Source organism: Lepisosteus oculatus, chromosome 11 (genome assembly GCF_040954835.1).
Source record: "Lepisosteus oculatus isolate fLepOcu1 chromosome 11, fLepOcu1.hap2, whole genome shotgun sequence".
Taxonomy (NCBI): Eukaryota; Metazoa; Chordata; class Actinopteri; order Semionotiformes; family Lepisosteidae; genus Lepisosteus; species Lepisosteus oculatus.
The window spans coordinates 10,752,585-10,778,611 of NC_090706.1; the positions used below are offsets into that span (position 1 = coordinate 10,752,585).

Genomic DNA, 26,027 nt, shown 5'->3' on the forward strand with positions numbered 1-26,027 from the left:
GTGTGGGTGCCTGTCACCACTGCGTGGGCGTGCTGCTGTCTATTAGCTTGGTGAGAGGTGGGGGGCAGCGAGCACATCTCTGCAAGCGAGTGCAACAATCCGCCCGCAGAGATGTGTGATCATCTTCATAACCCCCCACCCCCACCCCAAAAAGCCCCGGAGCCCTGTGGAAGCACACAGCCCTGCCATCTTATTCCCAGCTGCAGAGCTATGCCCTGCCCTGCCACGACAATGAGCACTGCACGAAGGTGTTTTGTTATCTGAGAGCTGTCTGTCTATTGATGTGGCTCTTTAATTTTCTGCACAGCCGTTTCTGAGTGTCTCTTCTCCGAGTGTCTTAAGGGCTGATGGAAGCCTCTTAACCCTTCGAGGCCCTGGACGTTTTTTCTGACATCACCGATTTTTTTTTTCTTTCGGTTGTCAGAAGCTAACAGGCTCCAATCAAATAGAAATGCACTTGCGCAGAGCCTTCAATTTGTCTTCAGCTGTGCAGCTCGGTTGTGTCATTATGGACAAAGGAAACCAGTGCACACTTAAGGTTGTAAAACGGTTCCTGGCTTTTGACACTCAGCATTGCAGCTATTAAAGGAAATGCCAGATTGGTGACCTGTAGAACACAATAGTCACCAATGTCCAATAACCTCTTGCCCTGGACGTACAATGGAAGAACACTAGCAGGTTATTCTAATGTCAGCTCTTCAACATCCGGCTGAAATTGGGATGCCATCCCTAGTTTTGCCCTAACTCTGATCAGCTCTGTCTTTAGCTTTTCAGGCTAGTGAACGTGAGTGTCCGTGAAACAAAAGAGCCTGCCATTGATTTGCTTCAGATGAGATATGATTTTCCCAAATATATTTTTCTTCTTGTTGTTGTTTGCTCAGCTGACAGCTGCAAGTGGTTAGGCTCTCTTCTATGCCTTTCTCTCACTCTGTTTTTTTTTTAATTTTAATTATTCCCTCATAAAGACACAATGCAGCAGGTTATTAAGTGTGTGTGTGTCTGTGTATGAGTGGATAGAAGGGACCCATTTTCTTTGGGCCCAGCTGTACACTAATCAAAGCTCCATCTGTAGACAATGGGCCTGTCTGGCTGCCAGCAGACAGAGAATGTAGGCCTGGCGTTACCTCCCATACTGCTCTGTCCTCTGGGCAGGGCCTTGGCGTCTCTCCTCTAGGCTGATCCCTGATATGGCAGCTCAGGCTGCACATCCAGGAATCACCATGTGTTTTGTGCTGTCTAGCACAGTTGTATGGTGCCAACGCCTCCAAAGTCTCTACACAGTCAAGTTACCAAAGGATGGGCTAAGCAACAGGGAAATTATGAAAATGACTAAAAGCAAATACAATCTGCATTCAAGCTGAGAGACATAGATTAATGGCACTTCATTACATAATTTTGGGAATTCTGAAGCCAACTGAATTGCATGCTGTTTTTTTTCTGATTATGCATGGTATGAATTTGATGCGATATTTGAAGTGGCATCACTGACAAGCGTAATTATTTCTTAATGTCCTTCTTCACGGGTGGCTTAGAATATCTGATTGGTACGTGCTTACTAATAAATACAGTACTGCAGGAGAGAAACACAAAGGCTACATGTAAGGCGTTTCATTGTTGGAGATGCCCGACGGCTGTCATACCTCAGGGTAACAAAGTCAATGTCAACAATGTGTCGCAGAAAAAGCAGCATCCATATTGTTTGAGCCCAAAGTAAAAGTAAAAGCAATGGGACTTGTTTATATTTGCACTCTTCCCCTCTCCTGTTGTAGGAGAGGGGAGGAGTGTAGGAAAAAGATGTTTCCTTTTTCCACATGTCAGTTATTGTGGAATGATTTGAATTTTCACAAGTGTACAAAGCTGTTTTAGCAAGCTTATTTTTGGTACAAATGTATCCCGGGCCATGTATTCTCTGTTGTACACTGTTTGATTATTAAAACTATCTGTGCTTTTAGTTCTAATTTATTCCTGATATTAGCAAAGTTGTTAGCAAAGTTGTTACCCTCTGATTGCTTACAATAATGAATTAGTAGCTATTTTTCTTGCCATCCAATATAATCTACCACAGTCCTGGGTTGCAGTGATATCACTTCTAGAGCAAATAGCAAGCTAACGATTAAAGTGTTGGTTCCATTTATTACGTACCAGTGGATGTCTCTCAGGACAATCAACAGTAATGATCTGCCATTCACAGAAAGGAACATAGTGTTTCTGTAAAAGCAGAATCATGTGATAAGGCCCATGGCAACAATTGCATCTTCAGTTTGAATTAGAACAAAGAACATTTTAACAATATTTGTATTTTGGTAGAATGCAGTGAGGTTTGCTCTGTAAAGCTCCAGCTTGAGGCACTGGTACACAACTGACAGACTGCTGCTGGGCTAGGGTTCACGTGTGCCATCCAGGGCTCTCTCAGCTCTCTGACCAGCAGTGGCTGCTGGGACTTTCAGTAATGTCAGTGACAGAGGCATCAGTCCCCTCCAGTCAGCTTGAACTCTCCTGTCAGGAGCTGTGGGACTCTGCAGCGAGTCCAGGGCAGAAGAATGCCTCAGCATGTGGGGACTTCTTCACGATCTTGATTAATTGCTCATGTTATTGATTATTTGGGACGATCTGAGGTTCTGAACAATGTTATTTTGCGTTGCTTTTTGACTTTAGAAACTGAACTGAACAGCAGCCTTAAACGTTGAGCCAAAAAGGAAGAACTCAGAAGCAACTGAGAACTTCTACTGTTCTATACTAAATTACATGCGGAATATTGTCCTTGGTGTTTTATTTATTTTCCAAACTGCCTAACAAAAGGAGAACTGTGCAAGGAAGGAAAAGGTTTACAGGGCAAAACAATAATAATCCTTTGCATGTGTATAGTTCTTTTTATCACAAAGGATAAAAAGGATAGCAAACCCAGAGCAGAACTTAACCATGACACTGCACCTAATGCCCTAGAACCTATTTCATATGCTCCAGAAAAACAATAGAACATTTAAAAACGAGAGAACATTAGGCCCACCTTGCCCATCTGGTAGTTAGTAGTTAATTGATTGAAGGAAGCCAGAATATTTAGCTTCAACAACATGGATAGCTTGTTCCACATCCCCACAACCCTCTGGGCAAAGTAGTCCTTCATGCTCTCTGTTTCCACTTGTCTCCACTAGTTCATATTTCACTGTTGAGACTGAAGAAATCGACTGCTTTTCTTTTAGAAATTTACCTGGACCTACAGGCCAGAAAAGGGGCAAGATGAAATGACAGAGAAATATTGATCCTGCATTCTGAGCTGTTACCCTTTTCACTTTGAGGACATTGAAAATCTAACTGATCTGGCAGGTCCTGGAGTGATCCAGCACAATTCTGCAGAGCTCAGGCCAGAGATGGGAAATGATGCAGAAGAACAATCTTGTGCACAAACAAACAAGTGATGTGATTATGACACAGTGCGTGTATGAATGTGTTCTGGGGCAATGTTTTTACCCTGGAGCTGGGGTAACGCTGTGTTTACCGGTTTCTGCTCCAGCCAAGTTTTTAATCAGAGGCAAGATGATTTCAGTTTTGAGTTAAAAAAAAACATCTTCGATCTTAAAACAGCATATGTGATTTGTAATTGGTATTAGCACTGTGCCAAATCATGAGTTTCACAACCACCCTCATTCAGGTGTTTTACCTTGAAATGTAATCAGTTGGAATTAAGCAGAGGAAAAAACACTGACTCACTGGTCAGTGGGTGGGTGTGTCTGATTCAGTCATTCCCACCTGTGTCTGTTCATCTTGAATCGCTTGCTAGGAGTTGTTTAGTCGGAAATAACAGTGCAAATTCTTAATAAACAAAGAAATTAACCTATACAAATGTGTTGTCAAAGCAGCTTTTCCAATCACCAGCCATACTGAAACATTGAAGAAAGACAAAAGGTCATGTCATTCATGGGCTTCAGTGTATTTCTAGATTTTAAGTGTTTGTCTCATTAAGTAGTCTACAATATAATCAATTTCAGAACAACAAATATTTATCATGTCAGAGTTTAATACAGTCTCATTCCAGCCTGTGTCTGTGAATCATTAATTGGGACTCTATTGTAAGTTGTTTTACACACCAACAGGAGAGAACGTTAAAAAGCAATTTGAGGAGAGACTCAACAGGGCGTTTCTCTTTTCTGAATATTTGGGCAAGAATAAAAAGAGTTTAGTGCAGTTTCACCTGATGCTCCCCAGGATAGGCTCTGTGCAACAATGACCCTGAACTGGATAAGCAGTTAGTGAAAGTGATAAGTAAGCGCACCTCAGCTTGATCACAAACCAGAAGATAGAGAAGGGACCCCAGAACCGGAACAGTCATCTGGAACAAAGGTCTCCAGCCATCATTGCAGAGCACCATAATATTTCAGGGTATACATATAATCTGTATGCTTTGTAGAGATATTACATGTCATCCAGAAGGTGTATATATATATATAAATCTGTGAGGAGGTGATGTGACCTCTCCATTGTCCATGTGAGTTAGTATAGCCCTGAACTAGTTATTTTCATGGGTTACCTTAAATCACCTGTTGTATAAAGATCATGAACACTTTTTTATGTAATTAATCTATCAAGCATGGAATATTTCAATGGTGGGAGCGCTTGAGGACTGAAGGATATTCCGATTTTTTTTCCAAATGAGCATTCAGGTACTTAATTGCATATACTACCTGTTTAATTGATCAAAGTTAAATTGTTCAAATTGTCAATCCAATCTTAAATTGATTACTATTGAAGACTGCCTATAAAGCCAGCTGGGCTGGGGCTCTCTTGGACTAGGGTCTGGAGAAGCTTGATATATAGGCTTACAGATTAGTGAGCACAGATCTGGGGAAAACATGTGAACCTTTCTTAATTAGGCAGCTAATGAATGAAATTGCATTGCCCAAGAGCTCAGCTGGTACACGTATCAAAAGATTGACAAGAACTGAACACAGCTGATCTAATATTATAAATTCAGATCAGGTGTTGGTACCTTGTTATTTGACCTTGTTGAGTTTTAATCAACCTATTTTAACCTGAGGTCTTGTGATTGTGCTCCACAGTATAAAACATGGGGCTCACTGATCTGGAGACCTATTGGGGTGTAATTCCAGCAGCATCCAGTAAAGACTTAGTTAATTCAGACTCTAACCAGAAGTCAGACTGTTTCATGTGAATCCCTGGCGATGCAAACTGCAGTGCACCGATAACCCAGAGAACAGCTTGTGCTGAGAGTTTGAGGAAAGGAAACAGAAAATGCTGATCCTCACATTTTAGTAGGAAGCAGATTAAGGACCATCTTGTAATCTTGTGAGAAGCGAGACTCATGAAGTCTTTGGGTTTGTAACCACTAAGCCCACACCAATCTTTAAAAAAAAACACCTGAATAACGAATTGTGCTGATGCTAGACCTCTCATAATCTAGTCTCTCTGACTGAATTTCTAACCTCTTTCTGACTTGGCAGCTGGTGTATGGAATATACTACCCAGTTAGTCTGAACTGAGGTGCTAAAAGTGAACTAAGTGCTTCAGATGAATAAGACTCTTGGATCAATAAATGCTTGTTATTATTTATTTGTTTTGCAGATGCCCTTATCTGGCACAAAAGGAAACATTGGGTATGGTTACAAATAAGAGAAATTGCAATAAAATTTCAATAAAAGAAAATGGCATACAAACAAACTGAGATTATATACATAAATGAATCACATATAATAGTAACTGCAAATGTAGACATGGTGCATTCTGTTTCCTAATACATTGAGTGAGTTACATTTGCAAATTAAGAATTAAATTAATTTAGTACAATAAAACATTGCAAGAGTTACTGATGGATTTATTGCAATAATAGCTTATATACAGCTCTTTTCATCCCGAGGCTTTCCAAGAGCTTCACATGAGAGGAAGCCTCCTCAGCGCCACTGATGTACAGCCAGACTGTACAGCAGATCAGGGATGTGGCTTCAGCAGCTGATTTAAGGGGGATCTTTTGGGAGGCCAGACTGTGAAAACCATGAATGGAGTTCCGGTAAAAGGATATCTCTACTCTTACAAACAGTATCCTGGGGAGCAAGTAGCCAGGACCTCAGTTAACATGTCATCTGAAGGACAGCACACAGTCTCTGGTCACCATACTGGGGCTTTGGACTGGAAATTCTGGCCCAGAGGGAAGAGGTCACCTACTGGTCCACCAACACCACTTGCTGCAGCAACCTAGTTTTCCTTAGAGCTCTAGTACTCAGTCTTGGTCCTGGGGGACCCTTGTGTCTTCTGGCTGTTGCTCCTGCCAAACTCTTAATCGCAGGCAACCTGATTTCAACTCTGGGCTCCAGGCAGGTTTTGGACTTTTCTTAAAATTCCAGCTCTTAAAAAACTGTATGGGGTTTGTAGTTGGTATTGACTTCCAAGAGTTTCCTCTTTCAGGTGTGTGAACTAGGATATAACCAATCAAACCCAAGCGAAAGGGAAAAAGAACAGGAGTGTCTGATACCTTATCATTGTCACCTGTGTCTGTCACACATTGATCACGTATCAACAGCCTCTTAGTCAGAAATAAGGGAAGAAATACTTAATCATTGAGCTGAGGAGACACTGCATAAACGTCTGTGTGCTGAAGTTGTTAGACGTGACATTTTTGTAAATAACGACTGTGAGCAGCAAAAGTCTAAACCTAACAAACAGATCAATGACTTGGCTCTAATTAGCATAAGTAATTAAGCTTCTAGTTTTAACAAAAAGCAGACAGAGTGCACCCCCCAGGAGGACTAAGAACTATTGCTGTATAGGTCTTCCATCCCATTACTGATGGGGCCCAGTAGTTGAGATCTGAGTGGTGGCAGGTGCTATACAAACAGAAGGATCTTGAGGAAGCACAAAGGTGACTGAGAAACTTTAATCAAGCTAATGTGCAAGACAGTACAAACTGTCCGTTTACATGTTAACCTTTCTTGCATTGCTCTATTTACTTTGCTCTGCATTTAAAAAAGTACCATGCCTTTCAAATTACTGTATCAATGTCTGAGTGTGTTCCGGGAAATAATGGTTTCATCTGATGGCCTGATAGAAGCGTCTACTTGCACAAAAACGTATTTTTTATGTGAATGCTTTGTTTTCCGGGAGTATAAAGATGAGTTTATGCCTAAACTACTTTGTTACAAAGGGTTTTGTTATACTCATTAAGAAGAACGGCCATATCCTTCAATGAAACAGAATTATCAATGGGGGAAAACATCCATGTTTTTAAACGTAGTTTTGAAAGACACCTTGACAGAAACCCAGGTCAGTTAAGAGAGCAGTTTTAGAGAGACAAGAGATTGAGGATAAAAGAGCTCTCTCTTTCCCCTTTGTTCGCTATCGTAATCTGCTTCAGCTCCTTTTTTTTTCTAATTTTCTTTGTTTTTGTGTTTTTCTTTCTCTGTGGTTTTCGAACCGTGCGGCACACGAAGGGTTAAGGCGTATGAAAACAGGAAACACGTCTGCCTTTTATTAGGCGAGCTGTTCTCAGCTGCAGGTGAGTAATCTGATCGCTGTGGCGTCCTGTTTGTGTCACTCCTCTCCTGCCGCCCACTCCGCTCACCTGCGCTCCTCTCCCGCCAGGGCTGCGCGCTCTCCCTCCCTGCCTCCCAGCCCGAGGCGCGCTCTGCGCTGCGGTGAGGGCGCACCGCTCCGAAAGCGTTAAAAACAGCACAAAAAAAGAGGAAATCAGAGTTGCAAGGCAAAGCCCGGAGCTCAACAAGTTAAATTCCAGCTTTCATATCTGGTGAATTACAAGAGGCGGATTCCAAACACGCCTCTGGACACCTACGGGTTTTAAATTGGAACTGACCACCTGTTTAATTAGAACCACTCGTCGATCTTGGGGCACATTTTAGCTTTTCATTTTTTCCCCCCACCCTTTCATTTTCATTCCATCCTGCTTCCCTGTATTCGTAAAGCGCGCCTTTGCTAGACAATTCGTTTGGACCCTGGCCTGGAGCTCTGATGATCCTATTTTAGAAATTTCGCAGCTCTGTGTACCCACCAAGAACTGACCGTGTCGAAAGCTGCTTCTTTTTTTTCCCGACCATTTTAAAATTACTACTATTCGAACCCATCGTGTTCATAAGAGATTTCTGGCATATCTGAACATATTCTACAAAGCTTTCCTATCTGGTTTCTCCGCCGCCCAAAAAGTGCTTTCCAAAGAGAGCTCTCATCCTGCCGCACGCACACCCAGTTTATTGCGGGGAGGTGGGAACCGCGATTGACGTGCCTCCCGGCAGCTGCTCCCTAACACCCACTCTCTTCCTGTGCCGGCGCGACAGGCAGCGCTGCGTGCGGCGGCGCTGCCCCCGGACTGTGCTCGGTGCAGTCGGCTCGACTGTTGTCACCTTGCTGGGATTGGACCGGTGCCAAAGCGACGCCGGGGAGCCATGTGTAACCACGCTGCAACCATTCACAATCCCCACCTGTAGCTCCCACACGACCCCCTGTCATGAAGAGCTCCGTCAAGTGAGCAGTCTCACGGCTTTTCCATACGGTGCTGCTGCCTTTTTATACGTTGGGGGAAAAACAAATGGTCTCTCGGGTGAATGAGTATCGCCTAACTCTCCTCACGTTTAACTCTGTTGTTAAATTAATTTGAGATGTCACTGCAGTGGTTTCAGTAAGTGTAAAGCAATTTGAAATGCCCGCTGCCGTACAAAATGTAATGATGGTGATGCAAAAACGGAACACTTTCAGGAGTTTTTCTGTGCACCTGTCAGTATTCTTCATCCCCTTTAGTTTCATGCGTAAGATTTACGAGGATGCTTTCGGTTGGTTTTCATTTTCAAATGACTAGATATGTTGTATAAACACCCCCACCTCCCATCCTCCATCCTCGGCTGTTTCAGGACTGTAGTGATGTGTTCTAGTTACATAAGCAACCCCAATGCAACCTGATCAGTAAATAAGTGCTACAAGTTTTCCCGTCTCCGATGTGACTTTTGGTTTTGACCGCTGTGGTGATGAGCCGGGAACCTGCAATAACCCGGCTGCTTAGGCTGGTGAGTCAGTGATTAGTTTGTTACTAAGTGACTAGTTCAAGAAAGAAAAAAGATGATCTCGTTTGTTACTGCATCTTCTGTTCTGATACTAACCTGTGTCATCTTAGCTCTTAAACGTGCTACCTGAGCTCTTTTTGTTCACATCCTGTTGGAAATGTACCAGTCTACAGCACCAAAGCTGTACAGTGCTCTTCCGCAAGGGGAAGCGAGGATGTAAATGTCTGAAAGAGGCATGTTGTTTCTGGAGGACTGTTGCCATTTTGATTTGTCGGTTGCGCTGTATTTTGGGTGGTATGGTGGTGCAGTGGTACTGCTTCAAAACACTGGGGCCCTTGGTTCAGTTCTTGGGGTGCTATCTGTGTGGAGTTTGCATGTTCTCCCCAGGTTCGCTTGGGTTTCTTCCCACCGTCCAGAGACATACTGGTAGGTTAGTTGGCTTCTGGGAAAACTGGTGCTGGTGTGAGTGTGTGCCCTGTGATGGACTGGCGTCCTGTCCAGGGTGTACCCTGCCTTGCACCTCTTGCTTGCCAGGATAGTCTCCAGCTCCCCTGCAGCCCTGAAATGGATGAAGTGGTTAGAAAATGGCTGCATGGATACTCTATATTTTCTCATGAAGTGGTGAAGGCTTAGCATTGGGTAGATGCCGGCAAAGTGCTTGGTCACTTTTTATTTGCCTTATTTCATACATTAGCAGTGGGCCATCTTGAGGGCAGGTTGAGATGGAAGTTTCTGGGGAAAAAAAACAACGTCCAAGATACTGCTCTTGTGTGGTGTATCTTTTGTTCTCAATAAACAAATGCATAAACAAATTCATTTACATCCCTTGCAGAATTCACCTGTCCTTCCAGCCCAGGTGATCTAAAAGCATTATCCTATCAAAGAACTGCCTCACCTGCCATCCTGTATACAGGCATAGTCTGGGGAAAATGCTAAGATGCCTTTGGAAGAATTTTGAATTTTTGTCCATGATCATTTGTTTTTAAGCAGCCACCTCCCCCATCCCCAAGAAAAAAAAAGCATTACATTACATCAAACAGAACCTGTTTCATGTCAGTGCTAATAGTTGCTGATGCTCAGTGCCTGGTGCCCTTTGACCCTTGACCTTCACTGCTTGCCTCCGCTAGCAGACAGACCGATGGTCTGTGGATGGAAACAAAGCAGCTCAGCGCCTCTGTGGTCACACATCGAGGCAGCAACGAGTCATTCGGCTCGTTCTCAAGCTCGGGTGGAAAAAAGACGAGCCAGCAGCACAGCCCTTTGAACCATTGTCTGTTGTGGTGACTCAAAAGTTTCCATTCCGAAGAGCCAGTGTCACCACCTCCAATCAGGTCACTTCAGTTGGGGTCATTATTTGTTGTGTTAACTGTAAGATCTGAAGAACCTTTGTTTCCGTAAAACGATACACGCAGCAGGTTCAAAATGGGAGCAAAGCCTGTATTTCTCGGAAGTTATTGGGGGAAAAAAAAAATCGAGAACAGGATAAAGATACATCTGTGATGTCTCTTTTGTTCTCGCTAAACAAATGCACGAATGCCCTCATTTACATCAGTCATATAATTCACCTGTCCCTCCATCCCAGGTGTCCTGAAGCATTATCCCATCAAGGATCTGTCTCCCAAGAAATACACACCTGTTATTCAAAGCAAGACCTCATGCTGAGAATTCAGAGGGATTCTGTCTGTAAGAAGTCTTCATGCTCCAGTAAAAGCAGAACGTGGTAATACACATGTGACAAAGGCATCTTAATAACAAGAATAGAATAAGGAAACCTGATTAACATGACACTGTCCTTTTAGACATATTGAAACTATTTCTAAAAGTAATTGTTGGTTTGCTATGTTGTTTTTAATTGTATTTCATTCTGTTTGCATATATATTTCATGATATAAACTGCTTTATATCATGAAATATATATGTAAACAGAATGAAATACAATTAAAACAACATAGCAAACCAACAATTTCAAAAGGTCAGCATAAACTAATCATAATGTGAATAACCTCACACCCGAAGAAGGCTCCACAGCCGAAACGTTGTTTCTTTTCTTCTCTTTTCAGCATGGAATAAACCTGTACTTGTTCCAATATGTGAATAATGTGTGGATATAGCTCAGAGATCTGAACTGCGTCTAACAGAGTGATAATACATATTATAACAAATACTTTACTCCTACTTCTGTCTCTAAGGACATGTTAAGGTTCAATTATGGTGTTGGGTGGCATGGTGGCGCAGCACTGGGGCCCTGGGTTCTGTTCCTTGGTTGCTGTCTGTGTGGAGTTTGTATGTTCTCCCTGTGTTTGCATGGGTCTCCTACGAGTGCTCTTGTTTCCTCCCATGGTCCAAAGAGATACTGGTAGGCTAGTTGGCTTCTCGAAAATTGGTCCTGGTGTGAGTGTGTGTTTGTCTTTTTCTGGACGAGAAGGGTGGATTTGCGGGATTGTAGTTTTCCGTTGGTTTTGAGGCCCTTTCTGTCCTTTGTCCAGTTTTGCTAGATGAATATCATGCCCTCCGTTAGCTCTCTGTGCCTTGACCATGACTTCAGTGTTCACGCTGCTGCAGTTGTACCGTGGTACTCTTTCAAGAATGGCGGATGAGCAGACTGGGGTGAAGCCGTCTTGAGAGTGTGTGTGTGACTGAGAGAGAGAATGTGTGTACACTGTGGTGAGCCACAGACAGAAATAGCTGCTGTTTTTATCAGCTCAGATGGGACTCTCTCCAAACCCCTCCTAATGAAGTCTTCTGTCAGAGCTCTGATAAGGTGTCCGCTTGTGTCATCAGTGGGGGGGGGGAGGGCTGATGGAAAACAGGTGGAGAGGTGAGGAGGGGGCAGGCTGACGCCACAGGAGAAAACAATTAGCGCAGGGGTGGAGCTGAGAGGAAGGGCGACAGCTTCTTTTTTCTTTAATTAAGTTAGCTTATTAATAGAGGGGTAGACTGGGACCAGAAATGCACAGCTTGCAAAGAAAGTTTGGCCCCATCTAGCTTTGTGATTCTTTATAGATACTGGACTGCTAAAATGAAGCAGCACGTTTTAGTCTTAACTGTAGAGTGGCTACCACGTTCTATGGGATTGGAAATGACTGCTGTAAATGTATGCAGGCAAGATCTTGTTGGATATCACTGAAGAGTTTTCTTCTCAGATTAACCTCAAGTCCTGCAGTGTTTGGCGCTCTGAGCATCTTTATCGGGAAAGGAATTCTTCCATATCTCATAGAGGAGGATCTTTCTCTCTAAGGCCAGCAATCGTTAAACATGTGACCAAACTTGTGAACTTCCATGAATCCCCCCCTTCCCACAGTCCCCCGATGGCTCACTTAAAAACACCAGCGTTAATGAAACCCGTGATGTTTATTCAAACAGGCTTTAAGGTGTGATTTTCTTTCTCCACATTTTCTGAAAAGAACTGTCGAGAATTGAAGGAGACAAACCCTAAAAGAGCCAACATACCTGAAGAAAAGGAGCAAAGCCATTTGGTTAATTTCTGTAGTTCCATGGAACACGTGCGATTCATTAAGTGTTGATTGGGCATTAAAACCATTCCTTACATAGCCTTGCCACTGGACGTCCTGCTGACCTCCAGGAAACCTGTCAGTTCTTTGGCAAACGCAGGGCAGTGGGAGATGTTACTCTTGGAGAACATGCATAGGGTGAATGGTCAACACAGAGCCTCCCTTTAGCGGACAGCATGAACGAGAGTGTGGCATTGCTGCCTTGCAGCGCTGGGGCCCTGGGTTCAATTCTGGAGCTACGTGTGTGGAGTTTGTATTTTTGGCCCTGTGCTCGTGTGTGGGTTTCCTCTCCAAAAACAGATGGGTAGGTAAATTGGCTTCTGGGATAGCTGCCCCTTCGTGTTCGTGTCTGGGTCTGCCCTGCAATGGACTTGTGTCCTGTCCAGGCTGTACCCCGCCAGGAAACAGTTCCAACTCCCCTGCAACCCTGAATTAGAATGAGTGTAAAGAAAATGGATGAATGAGAGTTGATAGAAAATGACCAGTGAGGGATGAGGTATGTTTCCACTCCAGCACTCGAAATGATCATGGCTTTAGTGGTGGAAACGCTGGGACCAGCTGACTTTTGGAACCAGGCAGCTGCCGAACCTGAGAGCCTGCTCTGAGCTCTTTCTGACAAGCAAGCGCAAGAGAGACAAAGACCTCAGCACGACGCGCTTTCTCCTCGTCTTCAGCGCTGGAAAAAGCTCAGCTACAGTTTTGTGCTTGCCTGATTAGCTTTCTATATTTACTGATCGGGGTTTCAGTGAAAGGATGTGGTTGACTTGAAAAGCGCACCGACGAAACAATACAGAGAAAGCAGAAAATAAGCAGGCTGCTATTAAAAATAGCTCCAGCAGGCTGGCTCTCGTCTCGGGCCTCACGCGGAGCGCTCATGTGTTTGTGCGAGACGCGAGTCTCGGCGATTACGAAAGAGCGCAGGGGGCACGAGTGTAGTGGCGTCGCGGCAGCAGACCAGGGCATTTCTGCTCCAATTCCGAACCCATCCCTGGCCTGTTCATCTCAATCCATAGCGGCTTTTGCGACTGTTGATAAGCAGCGGGCACATACAGTTTTAACATTTAACAATGACGTCTGACCCGCCCTTCTGCGTCTTTGCCGCAGTTCGCGTTTTACCGTTTTACCTTGGTTTCTCTATAGTTAATTCTGACTTTACCGTGGACGGCGTGTGTGTGGGGGGGGGAAGGCAAATGTTCATGAAATATTTTTGTCTGTGTTGTGCCAGATTCCTAGCCGAAGCGCCCAAACAAAGTTTACGTCGTATTTTGCGCCGCCAAAATTCGAGCAGCCCGTCAGGCTTGATTCGGCCTGAAAAGCTGAATGCGGTGCGAGATAAAGTGCTTGGTGGCACGGAATAACTGGATTAATAATAAGTTGAAACTTTAATAAGTTTATTGTGCTGGTTATTATTATCCCTTGGCTTTCACTTCGGCGGCGAACAGTAAATGGTGCTCCCAGAGTGTCGGTTCCACACAGGCGGTTGCTATGGTTACAGCTCCTGGCAGGCCCATGGCCACCCACTCCACCTGCTGGCCCTTCTTTTTATAATTCGGCCTGTCGTAGCTATTGTAGTCTGGTGACGGTCACACAGCATCGAGCTCTCTATTGCATTATTAAAGAAAGAAGGACTGAATGACAGACATACAGGGAAGCCGCCTTGTGGTTCACAGCCTGGCTGATATGACTCAGTAATGGGTCTCTTTTTAAGCCCCGCTCTCAGCCTGTGGCCAGCCTTGGATGGAGTCATTCTTTTATTTTCCTCTCTAGTTCTTCAAGAATTTTTTTGTTCTCCACTTCGCCGCACACTGCTTGCCATCTTTGCCGTTCGTTCCTAAATGTGATGTGATGCAGTGTTGCTCCTTCAGTTTTGGTGGTAAAGTTTCCAAAAACAGTTGGTTGTCCCACAACACGGTGCATGGTAATAAGCTGTTTCTGGGATGTCTCTGTGGAGCTCTGCTGTTGTAAATTTCTGCTCAACAGTTTTAGTGTTTTTATCGGTGTGAAAAGTTAGCTCAGATTTAGATTTGATAAGCTTACCATTTTGACTTGGAACGAGGTACACTTGCGTTCTCCATGATTGGAAACGCAAAGGACAGTACAAAAGTGTTCTCTTTTTTACTTTGTTTAATTTTATTTCTTAATTTTAGAGACTATGGTATTACAAGTATAAAAAATGCAGCATCAAGGATGTGTTGTTATTCTTCTCACATTTATAGATACAGATGTGTGAAAGTATGCACATAAATCAGTCTTTTCCTGCACATGAAATAACTTGTCTTCTGAACTGTGTAAGCATATATGCAGTTTAAATACAGATCTGGTTACTTTGATACTAGTAAAATAAGTGCACCATTTCCATTTTGATTTTCAAACTTGCGTAGCAGTAGATGATAAAAGTAGAACACAGTCTGGCAAAGATAATTGACTGAATAATTGTTCCTTAAGCCATGCTTGTCATTGACTCGCCTTGATGGTACAATAACATTCAAGCCAGTAAGCGTTAGTTAGGGTGTTCTCGTCAATTACACAAAGTACCTGAAATAAATAGTTTTTAAAAGACAAAACATGAAATAAACTCCACTCTGCTCTGTCAGCCTTTAAGCTAAATGGCCTTCTCTTCTTAAGCACCTTTCTTATATATCCCTGTTTAATTTCATGTTTATTGTCGAGATTTGATTCTTGGATAATTAATTGGTTCTTACATTACAATGTGCATTTTGACAATTTCAAATAGCTCAGAAGCTAGAGCAGCTGCTTGTTTCTTGAATGAACTGGACTGTACACGGCACCGTTGAACATGTTTTGCAACGTGTGGTGCCTTGGGCTCTTTTTTTGGCTTTTTAAATTTTATTAGCAGCCATTCCTCAAAAACGGAACAAAGCGAGCAGCCGGCTTTGAGAAGGAAGCTCAGCGGCGCATTTTTTTTTTTGTCGGTGTGTTTTAACAGAAAGCGCGCCGAGCCTTGAGCCAGCTCACTGCTGTGCTGCAGCGCCGTCCCCGTTGATAAAGGGCGGCTTTCTCTCTCCCTGCGAGCCACTTCCCCACTTCGCTCTTGGCCTCCACAATTAGATGTTGTTCTCTGCCCTCCCAGTTCCTCTGCTGTGAGCGGATGTGCCCTTTCCTCCGTCTGGACCTCTGGCTGGCTTCCTTTCCCCTCTGAGCTCAGGGCCTCGCCCAGCCTCCAGGGGCTGACTGGCCCTCCCGCGCCCGTGCCTGACGTGACCAGAACTTGCTTCCTGGGCTCCGTCCTCGCAGGCGGTGGCGAGAAGGCCGCAGGGAGACTGACGGGGAGCAAGCTCCCCCAGTGGCTGGTGCCTCTGCCCTTTTTTGTTTGAGCAAAGCGTTCTTGATCTCAAGAAGCGGTTGGAGGGGGATTCTGCCGGTGCGGAAACGCAAGAAAAAGAACCAGCTGGGTTAAGTGGACAAAAGCAGAAGATACCCTGTGGTCCCCTGCAAAAGCAGAAGATACCGACAACCCCCCCTCGCCCCCTGCTGTGGCCTCTGGGGAGTTTGCCTATGGTGTTTTACTACGCTGATCTCCGTTTTACCTTGATTCTGCCTTCATTTATTTATTTGTTACCATGCTTTTACTGTCTTGCCCTGCGTTAGAAGCGTTTCTTCCAATTCAGGGTTGTCATGGAGCCAGAGTCTATTCCGGTGAGCAGCAGGCGCAGAGCAGGATACCCCGCCGGCAAGACGCCATCACGGCGCACACATGGGCATGCATACACTGATCAGTTTGAATACAGGGAGAACATGCAGACTCCACACAGCTGGCCCCTCACGTCCGGCACTGCGAGACAGCGACGATAACTACTGCACCACTGTACTGCCCTAATGCCATCCCATGATAAGGTTATACCTGGTAGGGCTTATCGAACACTTTCTGTGGTATAACATCGTATTATCACCACAACCCACTGGAGCAAAGCTAATATTGCATGTTTTTAGTCATTTGCCCTTGCAAGAAAAACCCCTCAGATCCGGCCCCAGCACATTTAGTTCAGCTATATGTGAAGTTGTTTTCTCTGGGGGGGGATTCTGTTTATTTTGCTGTGCACTTGATGGCACATAGCAGGACAGAGAAAGTGAGACAAAACTAGAAGAAGAAATCGAAACAAGCTGGGGTCACGGAGAAACCAGGTTCTTTCAGCTGAAGTGATTTTTTTGTTGTTGTTTTTCTGGTTTCTCTAGCCGAGTTCCGTTGCCTTCATGGTCAAGCAGGGGGGGGTGCTGGGAGATCAGAACAGGTGTGGAGAAATGTGCCCCCCCTGCCCCCTGCGTGGTGGTGCTTGTTTGCACTGTAGCCGTTAGACCACACGGCCCCGAGTTCAGTTCTGAACAGGGCTGAGCGGGTTGACTCAGTGCTGCCTGATAACTGCTGATTCACCCCCCAGACACAGCTGGCTTGCCGCTCGGTGGTCTTCCCACGTTTGACTCAAGGTCGAGGGGTGAGGGTGGATTCCCACGTTATAGGTCAGGGGATTCAAAACCCTGGGCCTGGCCTCAAGAGCCAGTCAGTCAGTCCCCCTTTCTGTCAGCGTGGGAGGAGAGCCCAGGCGGGGCTGTGAGATCAGAGATGAGGGTTTTGACACCTGCCGATCTTCATGAACCTGTGGTATTAATAGCCATTACGATTAAAGCGGCGCTCAGAATAACCGGAAAGCAGAAACGGGGAAAACAAAATCACCTGTTATTGTTCACACGTAGACGGTGAATCCATAGACCCACTGATTTAAAAGAAGTGCATCTTTGCCTTTTCCATGCAAGCAGAACAACAGCGCTGTCGAAGTCAGTTCGGGATCCTGTGTGTTTTGCAGTTAATCTGGAGCAGAGGAAGTCTAGGACAGTGCTTCCTGACTGCCAGTATTTTTTTACATCTTTCTTAAAGCTAAGCTCTCGGTTACTAAATCAAACTCTTCATAGAACGACTTACTTCATTTCTAATTCCTCACTTATAACATTTTCAGAGTCATAACCGGATTAGTCATAATTTATGAAGGTTTAGAATGATCTGCAAATCTCCGGCAAACAACAGAAATGAATATAATAGTTTGAATTATTAGTTCTGCCGAGCCCATAGTTACTACATTGAAATAAAAGCCAGGAGACAGTCTGTTAAGGGGACTGTATCTATAAAGCTTTGATCTTAGTCACAGCTCCTGGAGAGCCCCAGTCTAGTAATTTTTGTAGCCCAACCTAAATGACTAATTTCTAAAGACTGGTTAAATTAAAGTATGGAATTTACTGATTTAAGGGGTGGCAAGTTGGCACGGTAGTTAGCATTGCTGCCTCGTGGCACTGGGGCCCTGGGTGCAATTCTGGGGTTCAGTCTGTGTGGAGTGTGCATGTTTTCATTGGTTTTCTCCAGGTGCTCCTGTTTCCTCTTGTGGTCCAAAGACATACTAGTAGGTAATTTGGCTTCTGGGAAATATTGGCCTTGGTGCGAGTGTGTCTGTCTATCAGCCCTGTGATAAACTGGCATCCTGTCCAATGTGTGTCCTGCCCATTGCTTGCCAGGATAGACTCTGGCTCCCTGTAATTGGGTGAAGCAGTTAGAAATTGGATGGAAGCATAGTTACTTCCCTGTGTTTGTGTTTGAGCGTTTCATATTAAGGGGTCTTTCCCTCTCAGTGTCCTCCAGACCTCTGGCAACATAAGGATGCCATCGTTACTATGTACAGTTTATTTCCTCTTCTCCTGGCGACGTGCGGTGTGTTCTAGTATAGGCCCGGTGTGGCACGAGAGCTGCCCATCCTTCTGGAAGCACCAGGCAGAGTTTGGTGGTTGGCAGCCCCAGGCGGTCTTATCAAGTTGGCACAGTGGCATCATTTTGCAAATGGTATGAGCTATTTCCTGCTGTTTCTGTTCACTGGAGCACCTGGTGAGCACAGCTGTGCCCTCCCAGCAGCGGCGAGAGCCAAAGAAAACTGAGCCGTGTGTCGAGCCGGGCGATCTCTCTGTACCGTCACACAGAGCTGGGGCAGCGAGTAGGAGAGCTGGCGATGTCGCGTACTTTGAGTGTCTCTATTCTCCGTCTGTGTATTGTCAGTAGCAGCGGGAGCTTGCTTTGGTGTTCATTTGCATCATGAGATAATTCTCCGAATTTATTCTTACCCCTGATGCAGTATCACTCAGACTGGGCTGGAGCAAACCTCATGTGCAAGTTTACATTCAGTGTTTGTGACATAGAGGGAGTCATGAAAAGACATGAAAATACCAGCGCTCTATATAAAACAGTCTCTCCAACATAATTTCATTTTTTTTTTAAATATACAATGTTTAAAAATAATTTCCATCCTAACTATCATCTCTTAATTAAGAATGGATTTGGCTTTAATAACAGACAAAAAAAGACACTTCCTTTTGCCTTTTAAGAGACTCCGACTCCTCTCAGTTGGGATTTCTGACTCTTCCTCCATCTCCAGTCTCCAGTTCTTTCAGATGGGACCAGTGAGCTGCTTTTTTTACCTCTTTCCTCGGTTTGGTCTGAGGTCCGGAGATTGTTCTGGCCAGTTCAGAGCATTGATTCATTCATACCTTTCCATCCTAGCCAGCCCTGCTAAATAGCCAACCCACAGCTCCTTCAGAAAATCACCTGGAATGGCTACATGGACACACAGTTTTCACTGTATTCAGCATAACTGCACTACATGTATATGTTGCATACACCATGGACACATAACAGCTCTACTCATATTGAGTTTTATTCAATTTAAAAAAATGTAACCTCAATTTTTATGATTTTTGTGAGCTCGCAGAAAAAGACATTTCATTGCCAGCAACTATTGCTGCACGCCGTATTGTTGTGCATTTGATAAATAACCTTTGATTTAATTGAGAAAGTGGTCTTAGTGTAATGGCAGCTCAGTCTGACCTTGTTTTGGCCGGAGGGCAGCACGACTGTGGAGGATGTGTGTAACGCCTGATGCACTGACCCTGGCGCTTGCATTATTCCAACATTCTTCTTTTCTTATCGCGCACCTGTTATCGCACAAAGCCAACTTCCTCATCACAGTCCTGCCTCATATTGTAAAAGAAGAGGCAGTGATCCGTTCAGATTCAGAATTCAATGTACAAAGATATATAGTGAAATGATCATCACTGAAGAAGTTGAATGAACAATATTGGCATCTGTCCTACATGGAAATTCATAAGAGCGTTAAAAGGTCATGGTACAAATTTGGTTGCAGGTAGCCATTGATCCGAGTGTCTCATCCAACTTTTTCCTGATGATAACCAGGAGATCTCCCTATGAGATTGTCTGGACTCCCACCACCCTTCACGTAAAGATGTGCCTCCTCTTCTCACTCCTAAACACACTTCCTTATGACTTCCACATGACTCCCTGGGCTCTTGTGTCATCACTGAGCATGAAACAATCTATTTAAACGCTATTTAATACTGGCCCTATGTTATGCATGTGACAATTCTTATTTGAGTACATTTTTACACGATTTAAACAGTTCCTGAGATAACAAAGGGAATCCATTGAGACAGTTGCCCTGTGATATCACAGAGTGTTACTTTGATGGATTCAGCAAAAATAACCACTAAAGCTGCAAACAAAGAACACAGAGGAAGTGGCTTCTTGGATACTAGCGTTCTTAAAAGTTTTATTTCCCTTTTTCAAAACCTAAACCTTTTTTTGTTAAACGGTGCCAGTGATATTGCGAAGCCTGGAGTTAGACAATTCTCTTCCCAAATGACTATTTAAAAAACAAAATAATCACATATGTTTTTTTTTAAATAAGAGCCCTTTGCCTTTTGGTAGGAACTTTATTTAGAAAGAAACCCTTGCCGACACTCAATCTAACAAAGGAAATGACACAGGAACAGGTAAACTGGTCTACATGAGAAAGTGTTCCTGACTCACATCTCTAATTGGTTTGATGCTAACTGCTTACAGTCTGAGTGTATCAAAGTGATCCTGAAGAATCTTTGTGCTGATCTTCTTCACTGCTTTCCAATGTATCTGTTTGATAGGAGCCCTGTGTTCCTGGAAGTCATGCTTCACAAAACAAGCCTTAAAAGCTTTTTAGTGTTAACAGCACATCCAAATATTCTGAGAATTAACCTGTGCAATCCTAATATAACAGAATTCAAATTTTAATATTGACAATTAATCTGCTTTGCAAAAAAATCTGTTTTCTGGAGAGCGTGTCTGTGTGTTCGGAGGTGTGAACAGCAGCCCGGATCCCTACAGCCGGATTTTCCTTCATTTCCTACGGATTTTTCTCCCTGGAGTACAGCAGTTCCCGTTGTGTTCTGCAGAGGGGGTTGTGAATCTGGAAAACACTCTCTCTGCTACTCCAAGGACTTGAATGAGGGAAAAGCAGTGCCACAGCTTCTTGAATGATAAAATGATGTAGGCTCTGATTGGAAAATCCTTCAGAAAGGAGTCCCTTCCAATGCTTTTTTTTCCCTCAGGACACTACAGTCCTGTTACACAGCGTTCATTGAAATTGTTCATCAGCCCACAGGACGAAAGTTATAACCCTGAACCTTTGTGTCTTTTCTAATTGTATTAATGCCCTGCGTGGATCATTTCAAAGCAGGGAAAGGAGAACTCGAGTTTGGCATGAGTCTATAATTAAGCGTTATGACACTTCCTGGCACTGTATTCTCCTGAGGGAAACCCTCACACCTGCAGTACCTCTCCATTAGTTCACAATGCAGAAGCAAGCAATTACCCTATTAACAATGAATTCCACTGTTTAAAATACTTAACAATGACTTTAAAACATAATGCCTCTTTAGGGCATTAAAGTGTAAAACCCCTTAATCTCAGAGTATGTGTGAGGTAGATCCCTCCCCCAATGGTGCTACTGTAAACGGATCCAAGGTGTACGCAAAACACATCTTCTTTTATCCAGGGGGTTTACCTAAATTAAACAGCAACCTTATCTTTGCATGAAGCTCACTAAGCCACAAAATAAAGGACTTTCCTTTTTTACTGCAAAGGAGCAAACACTGTGTAACCTTGATGGAAAGAAGCGAGCGTTCAGGTTTGCGAGCAGGGCTATGGGAGTACGGAACAAGCTGCCCAGCCATGCTGTAGTGGCCGATACACTGGCTCCTCTCAGGAAATGGCTGGATGAGATCCTAGGATCGTTTCGCTACGAGCTACAAAATGGCTCCTCTCATTGGAAATCTGTTTTTAGGGAGGCTGGTTGCTGAAAGCAGAGCCTCTGTACCATGGAGGGATGGCATTAGCACACTCTGTTGGGTGTCATCTCCTCGTGGCGGCAGTGCATTGAGCATTGAAAGCTTTGTCATTGCCTTCTTTGGTTCGGAGGTTTCCCAGCCACAATTTTAGGATTTAGGACAGGCAGGAAATTCATTTTGGGAGCATTCAGGCCACAAGACAACTCTTGACAAAGGGTTGAGGGAGTCTGAAGCTAGCTCCCGGGTCTCACTGAAGCTGACTGGACACAGCTTGTTGGGATTCTTGGACCATGGCCTGGTCTGGCTTGTAACCTTGCTGATGTTCTTAAGACTCTGTGCTGTAAAACACCTTGAGGAGGTGCTCTCTGTAATTCACCAAGCATTCGAGCTACGCAACGAATGGCTACAGCAGTAGAGACTGGGCGCAGACTGCAGCCGCTGAAAGCTGCTGGGTTACAGCTCCCACAGGTAACCTTTTTCAAACCGGTTTCCCTAAACGTTCCTTTCTTCGAAATGAAAAGGAAGTTTCTAACTCTGGGCTCCTCAAACGACCGAGGAAGTCAGAACTAGCCTGTGGAAAATCACAGCAGAGCTGCATGAAACGGTTAACCAGTTTGGATAATGATTTATAGATGGTCATTGGAAAACTAAATGCATTGTAGAAACATGAGAGAAAAGCGCAGGAGCTTAAGCACATCAAATTATCCAGTTCTTGTTTTTTTGCAAGTAGTTTTAGTGATCCACTGGGCAGTTTTTTTGAAGAATCAGACCAAGTGATTTTCGACACCATAGCTAGGGTGCCTTTCTCTGTGGGCTCTCGTTTCCTGTTTGCCGTCCTGAATGCTCCTGAGCTTTATTTACTGCTTGTATCCCCAGGTCCTTGTACCCTTGTTCATCTTGATGGTATCCTTTGGGTTGACCTTGCAGATGGATCGAGTCCCCCTGCAATCAGTTGTTGCTGGCTGAAATTCTTGAGATCCTTTAATCTGCGTATGGAAGTCTGGAATTAGTCTTGCTCGTGTCGCTTCTAAGAGTCGCAATATCCTTCCCGCACCGTGATGACCAGAACCGAAGCAAACATTCTCAATTAAAAGACTTAAATTCCATACTTTTAATTGCATCCCCAACCATATGGGCCTTTTTCATTGCCTGCCTGATTTTGCGTGAAGAAAGTACGTTTTCTATTCATCATCCAGGTGGATGCTGCACACTGGTGGTGGTGGAGGGGTTAGAGTCCACATTACCTGTGAGGCGCTTTGAGTGGAGTGTCCAGAAAAGCGCTATATAAGCGTAAGCAATTATGAATTATGAATTATTATTATTGCAATACCTCCTGACTCTTTAAAATTGTGAAGCTTGCTTTCAATGTGCGGCGCCTTGTGCTGCTCTCAGCTGCTGTATCTGGGAAAGTGCCGGTGCCAGCCGCTGTGGAGCGAGGTCATGGCTCTGGATTGGAAGGCCCTCTCCGGTGAATGGAAACCCAAACGGCTCCCCTGCTCCTTCCCCTGGTTAATGAAATAATGCGAAACCGCCAGAGCGGATCACCTGCAGGGAAGTCAGCCTGCCTCCTGTTAGTTTTCCAGTTTGTGGCAGCTCTGGAGAATGTTCAGCTGTCTAGGCCGGAGCTACGACCTTGAGAGCTGACTGGAAGAAAGACAAAGAATGAGTCACACCTCCCAGCCTTGAGGAGTGGGGTGCCCACTTCGAGAGCCCAGAGTTTACCAAGATGTGGCTGTGTGGCATGAGAGGCATTTTCCCGTTGCCATGTGTTTCCAGTTGCAATGTTTCCAACAAGTTCCAATTTTGAGTGGCTTTATTTCACTTACTAGGATTTACCATGGTGTTCCGCAGTCCTTTTTTTTCGCGGATGGCAGACCATGCCATTCAGTTCCACAGCCGTGTCCCCTTGGCATGTCGACGTGCCGTCATGTTGGAGTCTGTTAAAAGCCGAGGATGGGTTACACGCCGACCGCCACAAACGGTCTGTGAATATGACGCCTAATGCAGTCGACTTGCATCTGAGATGCTCTCAATTTATGCTGTCGGCTCTGGAAAATAAAAAAAATATTGAAAAAATGCTTTATTCCCTGGGAAATTCATCAACCACACCTGCGAGAGCCAGTTAGTGAGCCTATACAGTCCTCCTATTTACTTTGACTGTTTTATACTTATATTTAATCATTTGAATTACTGTAAGAGGTGAGTTGTGCTTTTTCTCTAAGGGTAAAATTTGACTGTACGTGAATTTGGCCTTAACACGCTCCTCATAATCCCTAACCCCCGCGTAGGTTTCGAATCGACTGTATTATGTATTTAAAAATACAGAGCGTCTCCTAAAACCGGCAAAAACGTGCATCTTGCAGGACATTTCAGGGAGGGTGATGTGACTTGGCAGGGCTGTATGTGCTAAAGGCCTGTAGGAAGCTCGGAGCCTTCTCCATCTGCTCTCACTGGGGCATTTCCAGGCATCGTCTCAGCTGTGAAACAGAGCTGCTGTCCTTGCCCGAGCCGTATCCAAACCAAGCTTGTTTGCTTGTGCTCTGTGAAATTATACTCGGTCCGCCGTCCGTGTCAATTTTGCCATTGAGGCAAGTGGAGGGTGAACGAACTCATTGGAAGAAGCAGAGGGTCCAGCAGCAGTGGGTCTAACCAATCGGGGAAATGCGTGTAAGCTCATCACGCACCTGTTGTTACCTGCTATTTAAACATGAAGCTGTATACAACACATTGATTCGTAAGCGAATGCATACGGACTGATTCCACAAATGCACTGCAAAACTGGGGAGATCAGATTCCCAACAAACTAATTTCTGCCCAAGGTCGGGTTTTTGCACACCGATTTGCGGTGAGCAATCATTAATTTTGAATTTTTAGCTCCGACGGGAACATTAGCTAGGAGCCAAGGCCACACATGGATCATCAACCTCCCCTGAGAACAGGAGGGGTTTGAAGCGCAAATAACTACAGTGCTGTGTTCTTTGTTGGTCTACGTTGACTAGCAGGTTGATTCTCTGTGCTTGTTTATTCACTTTGTATGATCTGCACTTGGGCCTTAAATGATCCACAGGACAGCTGATCAGCATTATAGATGTGCCCTGTTTTTTTCCGCTACATTTCCTTCATTGCATTTTTTGGGGGGGTCTGGGTTGAAATGGATGTGCTCCCAACAAAGGTACTGGAGCAATATCTCTTTGAAATCCAGGGCTCGTGCCTTTGAGCCTTGGTGACCTGACCTCCTCCCCAGTGCGGGCCAGTTTCACAGCGAGATGGGTGAAGACAGCAGGGTTAAGTGAGCTGGTTAAAGGTCAGGCCTTTAAACTCAGGTGGGGGAGTGAGGGGCAGGAGACATGAAAAACTGACATGATGTGAAACAATTCCACCTTCTTTTGTGCTCTGTTTTCCTTCAGTATAACAACACCCAGTTGGTGTTTCCAGCAGAACTGTATCACTATAACGAGCCATGCTGTATATAAAGTCGTTAACACAGATGTAATACAATTCAGGCACAACACCGACCACAGAAAAGAGCACACACCAACACAGCAGAGACCGGTATAGTTTGAGCAATTGCAGCATAGCTCAGATTCAAATTAGTCTCTGTAAAATAGATATGGAAGTTGTGGTAAAAAAGATAGTTACAACGTGCTAGCAATTAGTGCAATTACTGGTTCACAAGGGGTCACTCTGAAACCAAAAAACATTTTAAATTTTTCTAAATGTAATATCTGTATTAGATTAGCATTTAAAACTTCTCTTCTGTATTTTGGAGAGCAACATTTTTATTACAGTGCCAACATTTCTGTATCAACAGCACTGAATTGTCCTGTAAATGTACATAATGTACATTTACGTAAATTGCATTTTAATGCAATATGGGAATCACCCCTCTGATGGTATTTATAGCCATCCATAGAAAGTACATGTCTAAAATTACTTAATATTCTATGAGGTCTTTATTACAAGAGGGTGACTGTACTATTAAATTAAGACAACCAATTTTGCTATAAACTACTTTCTAATTCTGAGCATCTCTCAGGTTTAAAAATGGAACATGTTCACTTTGAGGTTAGAAGGAGTCATCTGATCGTTCATAACAATTTTTAAGCTGATATCTTGTCTCCTTTAAGGTCCAACCAGAAGAGATGTCTTTTCTGACTGCTCCACACAAGTAGCAAAGACATGCCAAGCAGCAGGTACTAGGTTGCAGAATACACGAGTGACAACTCAGTGATGACTCATGGAAATATGGCATGCAATTGTGAAGTTTTTTCTTCTTTTTCTTTAACCACATCCTCAGTTTGTTTTGTTATTCTATGCTGTAGAGACATAGTCA

General features: G+C 44.2%; 1 long non-coding RNA gene across 1 annotated transcript in view; it reads left to right on the top strand.

The window, feature by feature from the left end:
* The first annotated feature begins 6,778 nt into the window (after positions 1-6,778).
* Positions 6,779-26,027, top strand: part of LOC107077544 (uncharacterized) — a 40,954-nt gene continuing 21,705 nt past the window's right edge. The window contains exons 1-2 of the long non-coding RNA XR_001478571.2: positions 6,779-6,868; positions 7,437-7,501. This is a non-coding gene — a long non-coding RNA (uncharacterized lncRNA). The remainder of the gene's footprint in view (positions 6,869-7,436; positions 7,502-26,027) is intronic.